Here is a 17,792-nt window from a genome sequence, read left to right on the forward strand (position 1 = left end):
ATCCCAGCTTAGATCTCAGATTTTTCTAAGGTGATTTAATGGAGCATTGACAGCTCTTCATTAGCTCACTTTTTATGAACTCTTCAAAGGAAAAGCACATTATAAGAGCTAAACATTTATTATCAGCTCACCTAGTAGAAAGAACTGGTGAACGCTCAACTAGGGATGGTATATCCTCCATCAGGTCAGTCAGAAGGATGAAGGTCATGAGTATTCATCCTAATATGGGAAATCCACTGTAATTTATAGTCTGTTCACACACAATTGCTTTAGTTTTAAGTCTTTTTCTGTCCCATTGCCTTTTATTCATTCACAAAGTATATTTCTGATTCTGATGTATTATGTTTGAATGAGGGAAACCACTTGGGACATTCAATATGAATTGCAGATTTCAGAGACCAAGCTGCGTGAAACATTTTTAAGGTGATTCAGTAGAAGCAGAGTTGCTAACTTGCTTGTTTGTTAACTGATATATTTGATTCATATATAGCTATCCTCCTCATTTGGGTAAATGACCAGGCATTTTCCTTGGTAAAGTCAACACCCACATCTTCACTCTCTAGAATCTCCATATTTGGGAAGCTAGCCTGCAACTACATGGCAATTGTTGTGGTTAGGGCGCAAGAGTTTAAGTAAAAACCAGGGATCTAGTCCTGTCTCTGACATTATGCCATAGTTCCCCCATCTGATAACCTTGTTGGTGTCACTAGGCATAGCTACCAGGTAACTCGGGAGAGTGGAAGGCCAAAAGTGCCGATGAAGCTCTTCTGCTCTGGGCCTACCTGAACCACAGTGACTCCCACCTTGTGAACTCTCACCTACTTCTATGCTAACTGCTTACATGCTGAAGCAGAAATGTAAGGGTCAGCTTTTCTAGCAGGCAGCTGCTGTAAACAGGCCTTGCAAGGCCAAGAGATAAGCAGACGAATGGGAACTTTTCTAATTGTAACTGCTACAGAAGGGAGGGGTGGGAGGGGTAAGAGGGAGTAACAGAACAAAGGCTTACACAGAAACAGCTTGGAATATAAAAGGGAAAATTTTATTTGTATGTGCTGCACTTGATTTGAGACATGCTGGTCTCCTAGTGCCATTTCAGAGCTCTGAAATAAACTTGGCTTGCTTTCTCCCCTCGGTGTCTTTATTGGTGCCAAGCACACCGGGCAACGAACCCCTGTTTGCCATCTCGGGGCCCAGTTCTGGGCAGGCAACAACCTTATCATACCTACTTCACAGTAATATCCTGAAGCTTAATCAGTGATGCCTGGGAAACACTTTAAGATTATAAGGTACAGCATAGAAATAAATATGCAGGTCTGAACATAAAGATTTTAACTGCTGCATACAAAAATGACTTGTCTGCATTAGAGTGCCAGTGGATGGAACCTAAACAATTTCACTGGGGGAAATCTCCTTGAATGCTCATGTGTAGAATAAGTGTTTTCTTTGTAATCCTTAATAGGATTTCCTGTAGCAGGTCTTGCCAACTCTTGGTGGATCAAAACAAGACTTCCTCTTCCTAGCTGGCAAAATCTTTGTAGCTCTGCTGACCACATGTGCAATCAGGAGAGGAGAAAGTGTAAGATTGTTTGAATTTTAATGAGAAACAACTGATCTGAAATGCTGGTACTGTGGCTGATGGACTGTAGTACCTAGTACATGGTTTTTAAGCTGCACTTGTGTGAAGCAAGGGTGACATCCAATGGCTGGTCACAGATTTGTTTTTATAGCCACTATAAGGTAAAATGCGTTCCTCTTACCATTTCTCATCGCAAAGTGGTGACACTAATACGTTGCATTACCTGCTAAATCTGTAATAAGGCTATGAGTGGAAGTGTTAACAGATTTTAAATATATTTTTATTTGATGGTCTGGAATTGTCAGAATCTTCTCCCTACCAAACCCCCTCAAAGGTTTCAACCATATCTACTTGTGTCTTATAGCTTTCATAACTAAGGGACTGAGCACACAGATGGATTTAAAATGAAGCTACAATATTTGGGAATCTCTAATGCATAGTGCTATATTTCCTCACTTGTGATAATTATTTGAAAATGTTTTGATAGCAGTTTGGCATAATAAATTAACTTCTAAATGTTATACCTGAGCTAAGGCCAAATTCATTCCTGACCAGAACAGGGCTCCGTGTAGGGAGTAAGGGGTGGGGGCCAAGGTGACTTTACCTCACCATTATGTCTTCCCTATGCTGGGGCTATTATCAGGGGATAGTTTAATGCATAACACAGGTTGGAGCAGCCACAGGAGCTCCCTAATTGGCACCCAGCTGCCTTTATGAAGGCTTTACAGCCACTTTCCCCTGGCAGAGCCATCATAAATTGACCATATGTCAGTGGTATAGTGGGCTCCAATAGCTAGGCATTCTTTATAGAGTAGCATTTTAATGCACCATGATATAAAAAACAAACAGTTATTTTTGAAATAAATCCTCAAAACCCATCTGTAGCAGGGCGGGTTCTGCTCCTGCCTTTTCACACCACAGAAACTGGCTCAGACTCTACTAGTAGCATTTCCACCATGCCACGTCTTTGCGTTCCCTAACCAACACCTTCGCAGTCCCATGCAACAGCACTATTTACAGTATCCTCTGTGCTTTTGGCCCTCTCCTCAGGACCTGAGAGGAGCAGAGGTCTCCCTTCCCTGAGGCCTCTGTGAGGCAGGGCTCAGCTAGCCCTCTTCCTCTATCCCCTTGGTGCTTCCTTCCTGTTCCTCTTTATCAAACGGATGGGCTAATTGGCTCATTAGCTCACCCAGCTTTTTCCAGGGGAACTAATTGGTGCATAGTACTGTGTGTGGGCCCTTTCTCCTTGGGGTGAATTCCCCGTGCAATGTTAACTACTTCTGCCATTTTAACCGACCGTAACAATCTAGCATGGGTCTGTGTGGCATAGAAATGTATTATTTCTCTTCACTGCATTGTACTTGGCATGAACATAATGTGATCCTCTTAAAAAGGGACTAAAGTAGTTGTTGTGTGAGCCCTGTGAATGGAGGTGAATTTCCCTCGCATTGAGTACTTTGTGGAGTTTTTATTTTGTACAGGCCATCTGGAAACTCAGGGTACGTTTACACTGCAAAGAAAGACCCGCGGCAGCGATTCTCACAGCCTGGGTCAACTGACTCAGGCTAGTTGTATAGGGCTAAAAATAGCAGTGTAGATGTTCAGGCTGGGCCTAGAGCCTGGGCAATGAAACCCAGTGAGCAGGGAGAGTGGAAGCTTTTGCAATTGGGATCAGCTAGTTACCTGTAGTTTCAATTAGTTTAAAACAAACAAACAACCCCAGCTGCCATTCCAAATTGCCCCCCTCCTCCCCAACCCCAAAATAGTCTAACAAAATAAAGTTAAATCGGAGAAAAAATAGCTTGAAATCTCTGGCATTGTGGAGATTAATGTCAGAACATCACCACTAGATGGAAGCAAAGAGCATTAATTATTGAATTGATAATAAACTAAATAAAGTGTCTGTCTGACTTCCACGTTCTTGTTCACTTTGCCTCCAGGGATTCTTCTAAAAGCACAAATGGGTGGAGAGGCTATCTGTCATTGAGAATATTCTCAACACCATAAAGTATTTTTATAGGTTGGAGAAACCTGATATGCAGATGAGTAAAGTGACTTATCGGAGTAGTGACAGAGCTGGGACTAAATTCAAGTTCCAGACTCCTCGTCCTGAGCACCTTTCTCCAGACCGTATTGTCACATCAGGAATTTATGAATGTTTCATACTTTACCTTATATTCCATACTGATGACTTATTTTAAAACATCTCGCACAAATGCTTAATTTCTTTGTTCCTCTCTCTCTCTCTCTCTCTCTCTCTTTCTATTTTACATTTGTGTGTTTATACAGAAGAAAAACAACCCAAATTTTATAAATACACACGTGCACATAAACACACATGCGTGTGGATATATGTTAAAAATTAGTTTGTCTTTTTTCTTACTTACCTATGCATGTGCAAACATATATATATTTATGTGATAGAGAAACAGAAAGAAGCTAAGAGATTGTATGTCAATATGAAGTATGTCTGAAAAATTCAGAAATTCACTCTGGGCAAAATTATGAGCCCTTACTTTAATGAGCAGTTCCACTGAAGTCATTGGGACTGCTTGTATGAGTAACTAACTGCTCACTAATGCATGTAAAGATCTCATCAGCTATCTGTTTTTGCTGTTTGGTCCAGAGGTGCAGCTGTATCTATCACCAGTGAAAAATTTAACCGGAGGTGAGAATGATGGAGAGTGCCCAGGAGGATGGCCCAGCAACAGTAGACAGATGTTCCATTTGTGAGAGTCCCAGTGCTCACGGGTGGATTAAGACTTTCACCTGAGCTGTTATTTGATTACCCCAAAACAAGAAAAAAGGGTATGTTTTTTGTTGGCTTTCTCAGAGCAGGAAAATCTGTTCTAGTCATCATCATAAACATATTATTTATTTGCTAAGCTTGGTTTAGCAGCTGGATGCTTAAAATCTGACCTGTACTGGTGACCTATTGCAATATGTTACCTTTGGTGAAGTAAGTAGAGGGGAGAAACAAGTGGGGGGCATTTCTTTGCATGTTTCTTTCAAACAAACTGTCAGACTGATCTGAGCTTAGGTCAGAGCCAGAGAGATCAGTAAACTTCTTTTGAAAACCCAAGTATCTTAGTCTGATATTTCTCAGGCCTGGTAACCTGGTGGTCGGTGGTCATAACTTGTTAGTGCTCCTCTTAGTAATAGTTGATGTACAACAGTCCTCAGAATTGTTCCTGATCTAGTGAGTAAATTTTACATAGCATGGATGAAATTTAAAAAACACATAATTCCTAGGAGTTGGGAGAAAGTCTCTATGAAGCCCAGGCTATGGAAAGTGTCAGGTGCTAGGGGTACCTATTTAGAGATTTTGCCAGGGTTAATGACATCGGTCTGTGCAGTGAAAGCTGGGAGTTCATGCAGGGCACAACATTTCAGTTTTCAAATGTCTCCTATGTTGTCCTTTTAAAGCTTGCATATAACAGCTAAATTATTTTTATTTAACATTACATCACACAACAATGAGAACGTGCTGCAAGCTGCAGCCAGACACAGTCTATTTTGGACTCTCAGCGGTCCAAAACCCAGCCTGCTGGGAATGGAGGATGACCTTTGATCCCTACAGCCCCATCATTAGGTAACAGGGGAGCATTGTTACCAGGTAATGGGTAACCAGGATCAAATAGTGGAGGATTCTGGGCACCACAGAGAATGGGTTTCTATATGCAGAGCAGCAGGTGACAGTGTAACACACAGTTCATTGCTGCTGCCCATATGCAGGGGCGGCTCTAGCTTTTTTGCTGCCCCAGGCACGGCAAGCAGGGTGCCTTTGGCGGCATGCCTGCGGAAAGTCCCCGGTCCCGCAGATTCGGCGTACCCGCCGCCGAATCTGAGGGACCGGCGGACCTCCCGCAGGCAAGCCGCCGAAGGCTGCCTGACTGCCGCCCTCGCAGGGACCGGCAGGGCACCCCCCCGCGGCTTGCCGACCCAGACACGCGCTTGGAGCGCTGGTGCCTGGAGCCGCCGCTGCCCATATGCCCACTGGGCTAAGAAGGGCTGCCTTAATGGAAGAATATCAATGACGCAAGAGAGAAGCCCATTCTGTGGCAGCTGGGAGAATGAATGAGAGGTTGGATTGGCCTCGGAACGGGGGAGGAGCCTGCACAGGAGGAACAAAAGTTTAGAGGGGGGAGGTCTGAAACTTTGGTGGCTGCAGGCCCCACTTAGCCTGGATACTCTTGATACTCTGTGTCATACAGTTACTGAGGCAGTAAGTGTGAGTGTGTGAAAAGAGATGGGGATTTGTAGTAAAGATTAGCTCATTTGCTGAGCCAGGCTTCCAGTAAGCTTTACTTTCTTGAAGGGGAGCCTATGTTGATTCCTGTGACAGTGCTCCCTTCGGATTCTCCTTCCATCTAGCTGCGGCCACCTTGGGGAGGCAGATTATCCCTTCTGTCTATGTAGGAGGTGGCTACGCTACGTGCTACAGTGGCATAGCTGCAGTTGTGCTGCTGTAACCACCGTAGTGTAGACATGCCCTCAGAGAGCACACCGTCTAGATAGCTCTTCTGAGCACAAAATGGCAGCTTCTCTGAACAGATCTCTCTCTATATTGAAAGGTGCAGTACAGAGCTTGTAATACAAGCTCCATAATGCAACAACTAACCAACGAATTTTGGGTGGTTTTAATAACTGATGGCTGGACACAAGGTGATGGGTGCTTTTTAAAAAAAATCAAAACAATAATTATCTCTCGTCTTAAACTAGAGTGTCACCCACTTTGCAACTTCTGCAAGCCAAGTTCATTGACACACCTGGGCATCAATTCCCCCCCTACAACCTTCCTGTTTGCCACTCTCCCATCGTCTTCCATTCCAGGGATTCCCTGCGACCCTCCAACTCTGCTATCTCATCCAGGGGCTCTGTGTGCTCCCTATTCTCCACTTCCCCCATCCCAGGGTTCCCCATTCTCCCATCCATGTGCTAATTCCCATTTCCCTTGCTCTCCCCCTTGCCAGGGTCTCTGTGTGCACTTCTGTTCTGCCCTCCCCCCACACCAGTGTCCCCCAATTTCACCCTGTGAGGGGTTCTGTGCACCCAACATTTCTCCTCCCTTCATACCTGGGTCCCCTATTTCCCCCATGCCAGGGACTCTGTGTATACCCCTTTCCATCCTATACCACGGTTCCCCATTCTCCACCCCCTGTCAGGGATCTGTATGCCTCCACATCCCCTCCATTATTATTTCTCTTCTTTATGTCTGTGTGAAAAGTAATTCACCGGGTCAAAATGTTAAATTGTATTGGGTGGCTGAGCAGAGTTGAGATGCGCTAGTGTTATGCTGGACGGTGTTAGCTGTCAACGAGTTCTTTGATTTTTAAGAAAACTGCAGAGGTTCCTGAAGCTGTGGCTCTGCTAAACAGATGGCAGGGGCTGTGTGTGTCTCCCATTGTCCCCCTTCCAGTTTTCTGATTCCCCCTCCCCCCCAAATCAGTAGGGTTCTGCCCATTAATGCCTAGAACATTCCCTGAAATCAACCGGATGCGGTGTTCAAAAGTTAATAGGTTACGTCCAAACAGACAGAAAAATGCCATCAAGACAAGTGTTCAGTCTCACAAGCTCTGCCAACGAGACTGTTAGCTTATGAGAGCAAAAGAGTACAATGTGTGTACAGTGTCTAGTGCTGCAAGCCCTGCTCCTAAACAGAGTGTCTGGACACTGCAGTAATACAATGAGTAAATACTGCAAGTGTTTCCCTCCCAGTGAGTGACATGTGGCCTATTTCCCTGGTGGTGACCAGCATGTAACATTTGTAGCTCAAAACCAAGTGTCCATTCATGAGACGTCCATGGAAAAGCAATGGGGTTCTGTTCACTGTTCTAATGACGGCGACAACATCTTATTCCACAAGTTATCTTCCTGCACCAATTCCAGGTTTTCAGGGCTTAACAAAGGACATTATTAGTATTGCTACAAAAGACAGTGTATCAGCAGTGCAGTGCAATTCATCCTGTTATCCTGGTAAGTGGACGGAAAGTCAGATTGTAATAGTAAATTCCAAATCAAGGAATCCATATCTGTTAAATTAAGCTAATTAACACTTGAGTATAATCCGTCACCATGTGAAATCCTTTGATCTGTGAATAAAGTCGCTTTTAAATCAAGCAGCTAGCAGTGAAGAAACTGGAGGATGTTTGCACATGTGGGAGAACTATTATATTGAGGTAAAGGTGACTTGCTCTTTCCCAACGGGGGGCATGGGGAAGAAACCATATACTTGTTTATACTTCTAAGGATCAGATTGTGTTTGTATTTCTTCAACAAATCTTATTTTCTTTTCTTAAAAGATAGGAGGCAAATTTGTTCCTAGAGTTACCTTAGCGAAAAAACACAAGGGATGATGACTTCGGCCGAAAGACACTAACCTCTAATTGATTCTTCTCCCACAGGAATTTTAGCTATTACTGTTTTGCTGGGACAGTAGTCGAGCTGGAAAAGCATATACAGTGCATTCAGCCTGTAGTGGTCATTAGGAAGAGATCACAGACAACAGCCATCCTTGGCCTTTGCTTGGACTAGCTTCTCTTCTGTTACTTTTTCTGCACATAGTTCCATTGGCTGGGCAGTCCTCATCTGTCCTCTCTTGTCAGACCTGCCACATTTCTGCACAGGGGTTTCAGTGCTCACAAAGAGGCACTTCTTTTTGGTTATTTTTTTTTCTTTCCCATGAAATTTTTTTTCTTAGCTATTTATATGAGATATTTATTTGGTCCTGTGAGATAGGAAACGATTGTCTCAATTTTTTTTATAGATGGGGAACTGAGACAGAGAGACTCAGGGAGTGTCTACATGGCAGGCTAGAGTGTGACTCTACAGCGCATTAGCTTGCTGAGCACTAACTTGCCGTGTGAAGCCTGCTGTTATACACTAAAAGTTCTGTCGTGCGCTTTAATGTGCTCCCATTTAAAAAAAAAAATGAGGTTACAGAATAATTATACAAAAGACTTTTTAAAAAGTGCATGCTGTTGTCGTTACTGCCAGCTTCTGACTCAACAGCAGCATGTGCACATTTCTCGGTGTGGAGGATTTTTTTTCAGTCCTTAGTATTCTGAATGAGTTGTCATGAAATGATGAACAAGTCTCGTTGGTGTTCACTCCGTGCAGAAGAACAACCTTGTTACTGTCTCCACTCCTCTGACTCTTCTTTTCTCTCCACACACTGTTCATCATACTAACTACTCCTTCTGCTGGCCTGGTTGCCCCTGGTAAACACAGAACAAGTTCTACTTGGGGTAACACGTCACAGTATGATTCAACAAACATTTTTGTAGTTATTATCTAATCTTTCTATAATGATTGAAATTAAAAAATTGAAACATAGCAAAATTCCTAAAAGAAGTTCCTGCATACTGGAACATGACACAAAAAACTGGGATCATCCCAGTTTTACTGGGACAAAAGGTCCCTTTTACTTAACGTGATTCTTTTGGCCTAGAAAATATTAATGGGGATAGAGATTCAGAGGAGCCATTTACTCTAAATAGATATCCATACTTTTAGAAAGATGATCTATTGTTACGGGGGAGAGAAACGCTCAGGGTATATAACCTTCAAGTTTTATAGACCATTATTAGGTAGGCCTTATCCCAACTAAACTGATGCTTCATTAAATAAGACTGTCTGGCTCATAGTAGACTAATAATTATTTCTACATCTGAGTCAGAAAAAACTAGTTCCTCTAGTGAAAATGTTTTGAGTTGCATAGCCTTTTTAGCTCATGAAGATCCAGCTGTCTTTCCTTCTGGGTTATGTAATTTTACCACTGAGAGAGTGGTCAGTGAAAACCAAGCTCCAGTTTTCAAAGGCCTGATGGCTAGCGGTAACTTGTATTGTGAAACAGGCAAAAAAGCAGCTGAATATTTAGTTGCTTAATTTCCAGATTCCCAGTGGCATTATAAAGGCACACATTTAGGTTTTAATTACTGGCTTAGTGCTATCAGCACAATCTAATGGAGTTGACTCTGTTGATATTTGCTTTGATTTGTAAGTCTTTAAAATATAGGGAACAGCAAGGGTAAATATCATAGTGATTTACTGTTTCTTTTTAATCACAAAGAACTTCAGTTAAGTGCCTTATAGATTACACTGTGACCATCTGTATGTGATTATTTTGTAATCACTGTATATGGCACTTTGGATAATACTGTAATGAGCACCTTACGTATATATTAGATCATATGCTGATATAATATTTAATTAATTTTATATAAAAAACAGCTCCACACCAAAAGTGCCCTTGGGTTTAGGGTGTCTTGACATACATTTAAACACCAATACTAGATCTTAAAGCACTTTTAAAAAATGGGTAAGCATATTATCGCCATTCTACAGATGGGGAAACTGAGGCACAGAGTTGGCATGCTCAAGGTAACAAAACAAGTCCGTGTCAGAGCTGGAATAGAGAGCAAATATCTTGACTTCCAATCCAGGGCCTGATTTACTGACCATTTATGTGCAGTTCCTTCTATAATGTCTCTGCTTGATAAACAAAGATTGGGATACAAAGAAAGTAATACATTTGGGATGCTTAATCTAGTGGCAAAAAAAACATGAGGTGAAGGGGCCAGATTTGGCCCCAAGCACCTGTTAAAATTCCCCAAAGTTAACAGCAATCCTATAACAACAATAGCTTTTGGCTGTGTCATTTTGAATTCTATTAATGTGACTTCTGAAGTTTATTGTACCACAATGACATTACTTAGCTGTCATAGAAAACACACTATTTCCCATCTAGTAAATGGCTGGTCAGTATATGAATCTCTGTGTTGTTTTGAGCATGTGGGGAATTGCTTGGAACTTCATCAAGTGACAAAAATTAACACAGATAATGGTACAGTGAAGTTGTATATTGATCACCCGTAAATAAGCATATTTATTTTCTCTTACAAATAGAATAATAGAATCATAGAATATTAGGGTTGTAAGGGACCTCAGGAGGTCATCTAGTCCAATCCACTGCTCAAAGCAGGACCTAATCCCCAACTAAATCATCCCACCCAGAGCTTTGTCAAGTTGGGCCTTAAAAACCTCTAAGGATGGAGATTCCACCACCTCCCTAGGTAACCCATTCCAGTGCTTCACCACCCTCCTAGTGAAATAATGTTTCCCAATATCCATCGTAGACCTCCCCCACTGCAATTTGAGACCATTGCTTCTTGTTCTGTCATCTGCCACCACTGAGAACAGCCGATCTCCATCCTCTTTGGAACCCCCCTTCAGGTAGTTGACGGTTGCTATCAAATCCCTTGTCACTCTTCTCTTCTGCAGACTAAATAACCCCAGTTCCCTCAGCCTCTCCTCGTAAGTCATGTGCTCTAGACCCCTAATCATTTTCATTGCCCTCCGCTGGACTCCCTCCAATTTGTCCACATCCCTTCTGTAGTGGGGGGACCAAAACTGGGCGCAATACTCCAGGTGTGGCCTCACCAGTGCTGAATAGAAGGGAATAATCACTTCCCTCGATCTGCTAGCAATGCTCCTACTAATATAGCCCAATATGCCATTGGCCTTCTTCGCAACAAGAGCACACTGCTGAATCATATCCCGCTTCTTGTCCACTGTAATCCCCAGGTGCAGCCAGTCGGTCCCCAGCCTCAAGATGACAAAGGATATTCAGGTCCAAAAAAAAAAAATTTTTCAAAAAGATTATTTCAAGATTGTTAGCTTCTTCTTTCTTGCCATGAGTAAAAGAGGAAGAGCTGAACTACTCTATCAGAAGATTTTCACATGGTATCTCCAGCATGACCATAACAAGGAAGTTGTAGAAATAATATCATGAGAGTTCCAACTTCGGGTAACCCTCCATTGCCTACACTGCACTCATGCTACTATCTTTCATGCCCCTTTTGTATCCTTAGCTCTGCTCATATTTCCATTCTTCCTTTTACACGTTATGCTTGGAAATCCCTCTTCTGTGCCAAATGACCATCTTCTCTCTGTAGTAAAATTGCAGCTTAACGCACTTCTTTCACAAGGGCTTTCAGCATTAATGCACTACAGGGGGTGGGGGGAGAGAGCTTGGGTACATGAATGACTGCATGCCTGATAGCTTTCCCCACTTCATTCAAGCAAGAGGGCAAGGGAGAGGTGGGAAGAGGGTGGAGTAATGATTCTGCCCATCCTATACACTGACCAGACATGAACGGGAAATAATTTGCATCTGAAGCTGTAAGAGAGACTCCTTCTAGGGTGATGCACCTGCCCCTATGGCTCAATCTAGCCCTTAGACTGTAAGCGTCTTGGGACAGAGACTCCATCTGCCTCTGTTTTGTATGGAGCTAAGTCCTAGAAGCTCCCTGAACCAAACTTCTGAGAGTGATTTGTATGGTGACTTACATTTATTTTATACAGTACTGAGTCCCAGAAGTGACTGTTTATGGCCTCCTGGGGCTTCGTGTTTAGTGTCTGTCTCACTCCAGATCAGGGCCAGCTCCAGGCACCAGCGAAGGAAGCAGGTGCTTGGGGCGGCCAATGGAAAGGGGCGGCACGTCCGGGTCTTCAGCGGCAATTCGGCAGCGGGTCCCTCAGTCCCTCTCAGAGCGAAGGACCCGCTGCCGAATTGCCGCCGAAGAATGAAGCGGTGTGGCTGAGCTGCCGCCGAAGTGCTGCCGATCGGGGCTTTATCTGCTTGGGGCGGCAAAAAAGCTGGAGCCTGCCCTGCTCCAGATCAAAGGTAGATTAAGAAGATGTTTTGCTACCTGCCATCCCTGCTAACTCAGCCTAGGATTGGAGTGTTGTTTCATCATCATCATTTCGTGAGACACATCCTGCATTCATTTCTACACGTGCAAACCAAAGTAATCACTGGGGTTTATACAACACAGTGATCAGCTTGGCTTATTATCTTTAAATTATGCCCTTGGTCACACCTGTGTAACCCCGGCAAGGGCAGTGAGATATGGAGACAATTGATCTGTTTTGCAAAAATAAACAATTCTGCCTTTTTAAAATGATTTTTTTAAATAATTGTTTTCTATTTGATTAAAACCTTTCCTCTCCTTCAGAACTAAGATGACAGAAGCTCAGGCTCATTTCAATTTAAAATATAAGCCAGCATTTAGGAGATTCTTATAATACTTTAGGGTGGTGCTATATTAGCTTCTTCTGCCTGACAGGGCTGTCCTACTGCTGTAGATGTGTACTGAGCAGAGAAGTGCTACTTCTTATTCTGCTTCTGCTGGATGGATATGGATGCCTGGGACAGTTCAGAGAGAGCACCATTTGCTGACCAGGAAGTGCAAGCAGGCCAGAGAGCAAATGATACACAAGGTGCTGCCAAGCCCTACTGAAGTAATTAGGGAGGAAGGTTGGTGCGCATCTGTTAGAACAGGCCTGAGCTTAAAGAAAAGAGCTGCATTAACTGACCTCTGAAATTGTTTTGAGGCACAATTCAAATAAAAAACCCACATGATTTACACTGACTTTTAAATCACCCAGCTTTTCTTAGCTAAATGTGAGTGCTTATATTTTTGTGTCTGTGTTAGATACTGTGATTTCAAAGATATATATTTATTTTTCTAATGATGTGCTGTGCAGGCTATAATTTGAGGCAGAAGAGGGCGCCTTGTGCTCTTATTTGAGGCTAACCGCGGGTTTGGCTCACAAAAGCCGGAAGAGGTTTTTGTTTCTTTGTTTCCTTAGTGTGACAGCGCAACATTCCTGTCTGAGATGTACTGCCATTGAATGTTCAGCTCTGCCTCTTCTGAGAGGTGTATGTCCTCATGTACCATAAACTAACTAACAGAATGAGGGGATACCTTGCTCTGAAACTTGCTAAATGATTCCCTCCAAATATGTCTCCTGCCTGCTAGAGAATGACAATGGGGTTTATGATCTGTATAACAGAAATGCATATTTAGGAGCCCTCAGTCAGGCCCGATTGTGGAACTCAGGAGAAAAAGGCCCGAACCATGATGAAAAATAAATACAGGGAGCTTTAAATAACATGGGATCTATTTTTGCAGCATCAATAATATTGTCTATTACCATAGTTTTGTAATTCAACGTTTCTGATGCTAGGGATTTCTTTGTGATGAAAGAAAGTGGAATGCAGCCATATGTAAATTGAAACTGAAAGAGACACATCCTGATAAGGGATGTGTCTAGTAACAATGGGCATGTTGGGAGGAATGCTAACAACTGCGAATCAATGCACACAAAAACTCTGGAGAGAAGTGTGCGCGCGCCTGCGTACTCGCATGCAGAGCAGCAGAAGTACATATTCAAACAGGCTGTTAAGCGTAGCTAGCTAAGGAGGAGGAAAATGAAAGAAATCCATAGAACAAAAGGGAATGATTTAAGATATTTCCTGGGAAAGCATGGTTTACTTTGTTGTTGTTAATATGTAAGAGAGATGGCCAGGAAAGCACCAGATGTTGCAAATGTACTATATTTATTCCAAAGGAAGTGCACACCCACTGTGAATTCCCATCTGACATTGCTATTCAGTTTTGCAGGTGATAGTGTCATATATGGGTGTTTCAGTCTGTTCTAGAATCAGTAGTTAGCCAGCTATCACCACAAGGCGTGCTATGTGGCCAAATAAGGTAGAAAGTTCCTGCCTGTTGTCGTAAGCAGTCATGGCTGGGTTATGTGTCAGTGAGCCAGAGAACAGAAAACCACAAATTTCTTGCAAGCACTCTTATTTTTGCCTGTAGAAGAATGAGGATTTCACTGTGACTTAGTAATAAGCAAGCCAAAAAAAAAAAAAAGACAATTTACACTTGAATTCCTTTGGACTTTTAGGGTCTTTGGCCAAGCTAAAAATAAAATTACATACTGTTGCTTAGGAGAAAAAAAACGAACAAATTTGAAACTGTAATGTACATCCAGGACCCCTAAAATAACATTTGTAAAAGCAACAATAATTGACTAAAAAGTTTAACAAGCACACTACAGTACATCTTTTCCCACCCCTGAAGCGATTACATGTCAACAGCTTCATTTAGAGATAGGCTCAACAAAAAACCTCTGATTATTCAAAATTTGGAGAAATTTTAGAACTAGAACCAAACTGCAGCTGGGACCTATTTCCAGTATCATTACTCTCCCTTAGCATTATGGACCCATGTAAAGCGAGTATGGCACTTGTTGGCACCTGTAGAATAAGACCCATTTCTAAACAGAGGACCTCTTGCACAAAATGTACATTTTCAGTATTGTATAGAATCAGAAAGCTGCCAGGTATTGAAGAGGCCTACAGCTGTCACAAAGCCCAGGAAGTGTACAAGGGTGTGGCTGCGTATAAATTAAAATTTAAAGAAACTTTTCAACCTTTCTGTATGCTAAGATTTCTATTCTAGTTGACTTTCATAAACTGGCTCCAGAGTTTCCTCTCTAGTATCATAAAATGGTACATTCTGGAGTATACTAGCTCATAGACTCATAGACTCATAGACTTTAAGGTCAGAAGGGACCATTATGATCATCTAGTCTGACCTCCTGCATGATGCAGGCCACAAAAGCTGACCCACCCCCTTTCCCTTAACTCAGCTGTTGAAGTCTTTAAATCACAGAGCTGGCCAGTAAAATTCATGAGACCTAAAAATAAACTATTCAACATTTTTCTTGTATAGTCTGAATGCATATACATTCATGGACATTGTCTCCCTCCCTCCCACCTAGGTATTTACATAGCTCCCATCATCATAGTATTGGAGTGTCTCATAATACCCTTTTGAGGTAGGTTGTATTTTCCCCATTTCACTGCTAGGGAGTGGAGACACAGAGAGACTAAACACACAATAATTGGGTAGCAAAACAGGAACTGACTCGGTGTCTCCTGAGTCCAGGCACCAGTGCATATGACACACAACCATCCTGCTACTCTCTTATTTTGTCTAGCCCCTTTTTCTTTTCTTTGTCCCTTCATAAGATCTCGCCAGTATTGGTGTGAGAGCCTTCTCTTCTGCAGCATCTGCCATTTCCAACAGACTTCCAGTATTTATCTCCTTTCCAATCACAGCTTGAAAACATGTTTTTTTCCCCCTTGCTTATACCACTAAATTTTTGTCTCCCTGTTCTATTATGTATGTCCTAACATGGCAATTATTGTAAGTGTTTTGGAATATAGTCAATATGAAAGATAGAATGCAAAATGATCCTGCAGACCCTGACCTATGCAAGCTGCAGTTCCCCTGGTTTCACTAGGACTGCTCATGTGAGGGGCTGGGCCATAAACACCCATTATATTGATTTGTGGGGTGTTCAGCTCAAGAAAATAGGACTTTAAAGCCAAACGAGTGCAGACACCAGAGCAGACAATAATGATGAAAAACTGAGACCTTTCAACAGTATCGTTTGGGCACCACGTCTGAAGCATCTGTTTGTTTTAACCTTGGTTGTTGGAGAAGCCAAAGCAAATGGCTTGAAGTTGATGTACCACAGTGAAAAATAACTGATCGATACAGCTGCTAGCTGAGGGGAAACCTTTTTTTATTTTTTTTAATTTTTTTTTCCAGCCACAATGTGCTCCGTCATTGTCAGCATCTCCCGTGCATAACTGATGAATCTCCATTCTAGGCAGGCAGTTTATAGCTCATAAATACTTGGGTGTGTCAGACAGTAATAGATCCCTTAGGAATGGCTGTAGTGTCTGGATGGTGGCTGAATAGATCCCTCTTAAGATCCTATCTCTCCAGCATAGAAAATGGATTTTAATGGTCACAAACAGATGGTGTTCATGAAAGGCGGAAATATAGATGATTATAGCTCATGTCACACAGGGCAGAGAAAATAATCTGCTATATTTAAAGCTTTTTTCTATTAAAAACAGAAATGTAGCCTCAAGCAGTTCTTGTACAATGCGATAATGTAGCAGTTATAATGAACTACTAAAGATTTAGTGGTTCCGTTCAGCCCGGGTAAGAACCCAAAAGTTCAGATGCTTGTCTGAGCTATCCAAACCTCCAGAGTTTATGCAGTCACACATTAATATAAGCTTTTTAATGTGTGGCATAGTATTTTACTGTAAGACTAGAAATAACATGAGACCAGCCTCAGTTGTGGTGTTTTGGCCCTTCCAACGGGCACGCTAAAATGAGGAAGGCCCAATATATAATTATATATTTTAAAAATTCAACAATCTTTTTCACACCCTCAAAGATTTCTTTGAGAGTGTTGATTGAGTCTAGGGTGAAAGTTTAGGGTTGTTCTTTTATCCCAATCATTTTGCCTGGCCCTAATTATAAACTTCTGCTCTAAAAAATAATAAGCCAGTTTCTCTAATGCGATTCAAAACATGCACAGGGGGCAGGAATTTCTGTAAGTTACGGCTTGCGGCGTTCCTTCCTTACTGATTCATCGGGGCTGAGGGGTGCCCACCCTCTGTGGAAAGGGCAGGAGGTTTTGTCCTTAAACTATCAGCTGATGGAGAAACCTCACAAGGTTTAGTGGGCATTTTGCCATGGAAAGCAGCTCTATCCTCAGCCTCGTGTCCTCTTGGCTTACTTTCCCCTGACTTGTCAAGCCCAAGCTTGTTGTATCCCCATAGAAGGGTTTCCACTGGACTGTCCGGTGGGGCGGGGGGGGCGGGGGAGATTTCCACCAAGCCAGTGCTTCTTTCCTTCTGACCCTCCCCTTCTCCCTAATGAGATTTGCTGATTTTTGGTGCGCCTCCATAGGGGAGAAGCAGAACCTGTGGGTCCATCGCATAGCCTGTGGGCACAAACCCACATAAAACTGATGCCTTCATGGATTGGCTGTGTTGACCAGGGGAATGCCAGAGATTTTATACTATGGGGAGCTGTTTTGAGTCCCTTGGTGGGCACTGCAGGGAACTGCTGAGTTAATATGTTATTGGGGCTTGTTTGTGTGTGACCCCTTGAACGTGTAACCCCTTTTTATCTCTATGGAAAGTTATGGGTGTAATTCTATAGCTCAGCACAATGAGAAAATACCCTTAAAATGTCATTATTTGGGAGTTTAATTCTTATAAAGCTTTTTTTTTTTTTTAAGGGGCTTTCTTGAGTGAACACATGTTGGGCAGCATCCACTCTGCAGGCCCAGAACTAGGGCCAGATCACTGTGAGGCCTGAAGGCCCTCAGCTCCTATTGAAGTCAACGGGAGTCAATAGCTCTGTGCACATCAGAGTTGCTTCATAACTCTCTTGGCCAGACCCTTTCAGCCAGGCAGAATTCCCAGTGAATGACTCGGGATCCCTGAAATCAAATGGGAGTTTTGCCTCAACAAGAACTATGGGAT

At 42.6% G+C, this 17,792-nt stretch overlaps 1 long non-coding RNA gene across 2 annotated transcripts in view; it reads left to right on the forward strand.

Moving 5' to 3' along the window:
• LOC101939332 (uncharacterized) overlaps nucleotides 1-17,792 on the forward strand; it is a 206,828-nt gene that overhangs the window by 108,976 nt on the left and 80,060 nt on the right. For both annotated transcript variants that reach the window (XR_010597641.1, XR_255311.4), the window contains exon 2: nucleotides 4,203-4,384. This is a non-coding gene — a long non-coding RNA (uncharacterized LOC101939332). The remainder of the gene's footprint in view (nucleotides 1-4,202; nucleotides 4,385-17,792) is intronic.

This window comes from Chrysemys picta, chromosome 1, assembly GCF_011386835.1.
Source record: "Chrysemys picta bellii isolate R12L10 chromosome 1, ASM1138683v2, whole genome shotgun sequence".
Lineage (NCBI taxonomy): Eukaryota > Metazoa > Chordata > Testudines > Emydidae > Chrysemys > Chrysemys picta.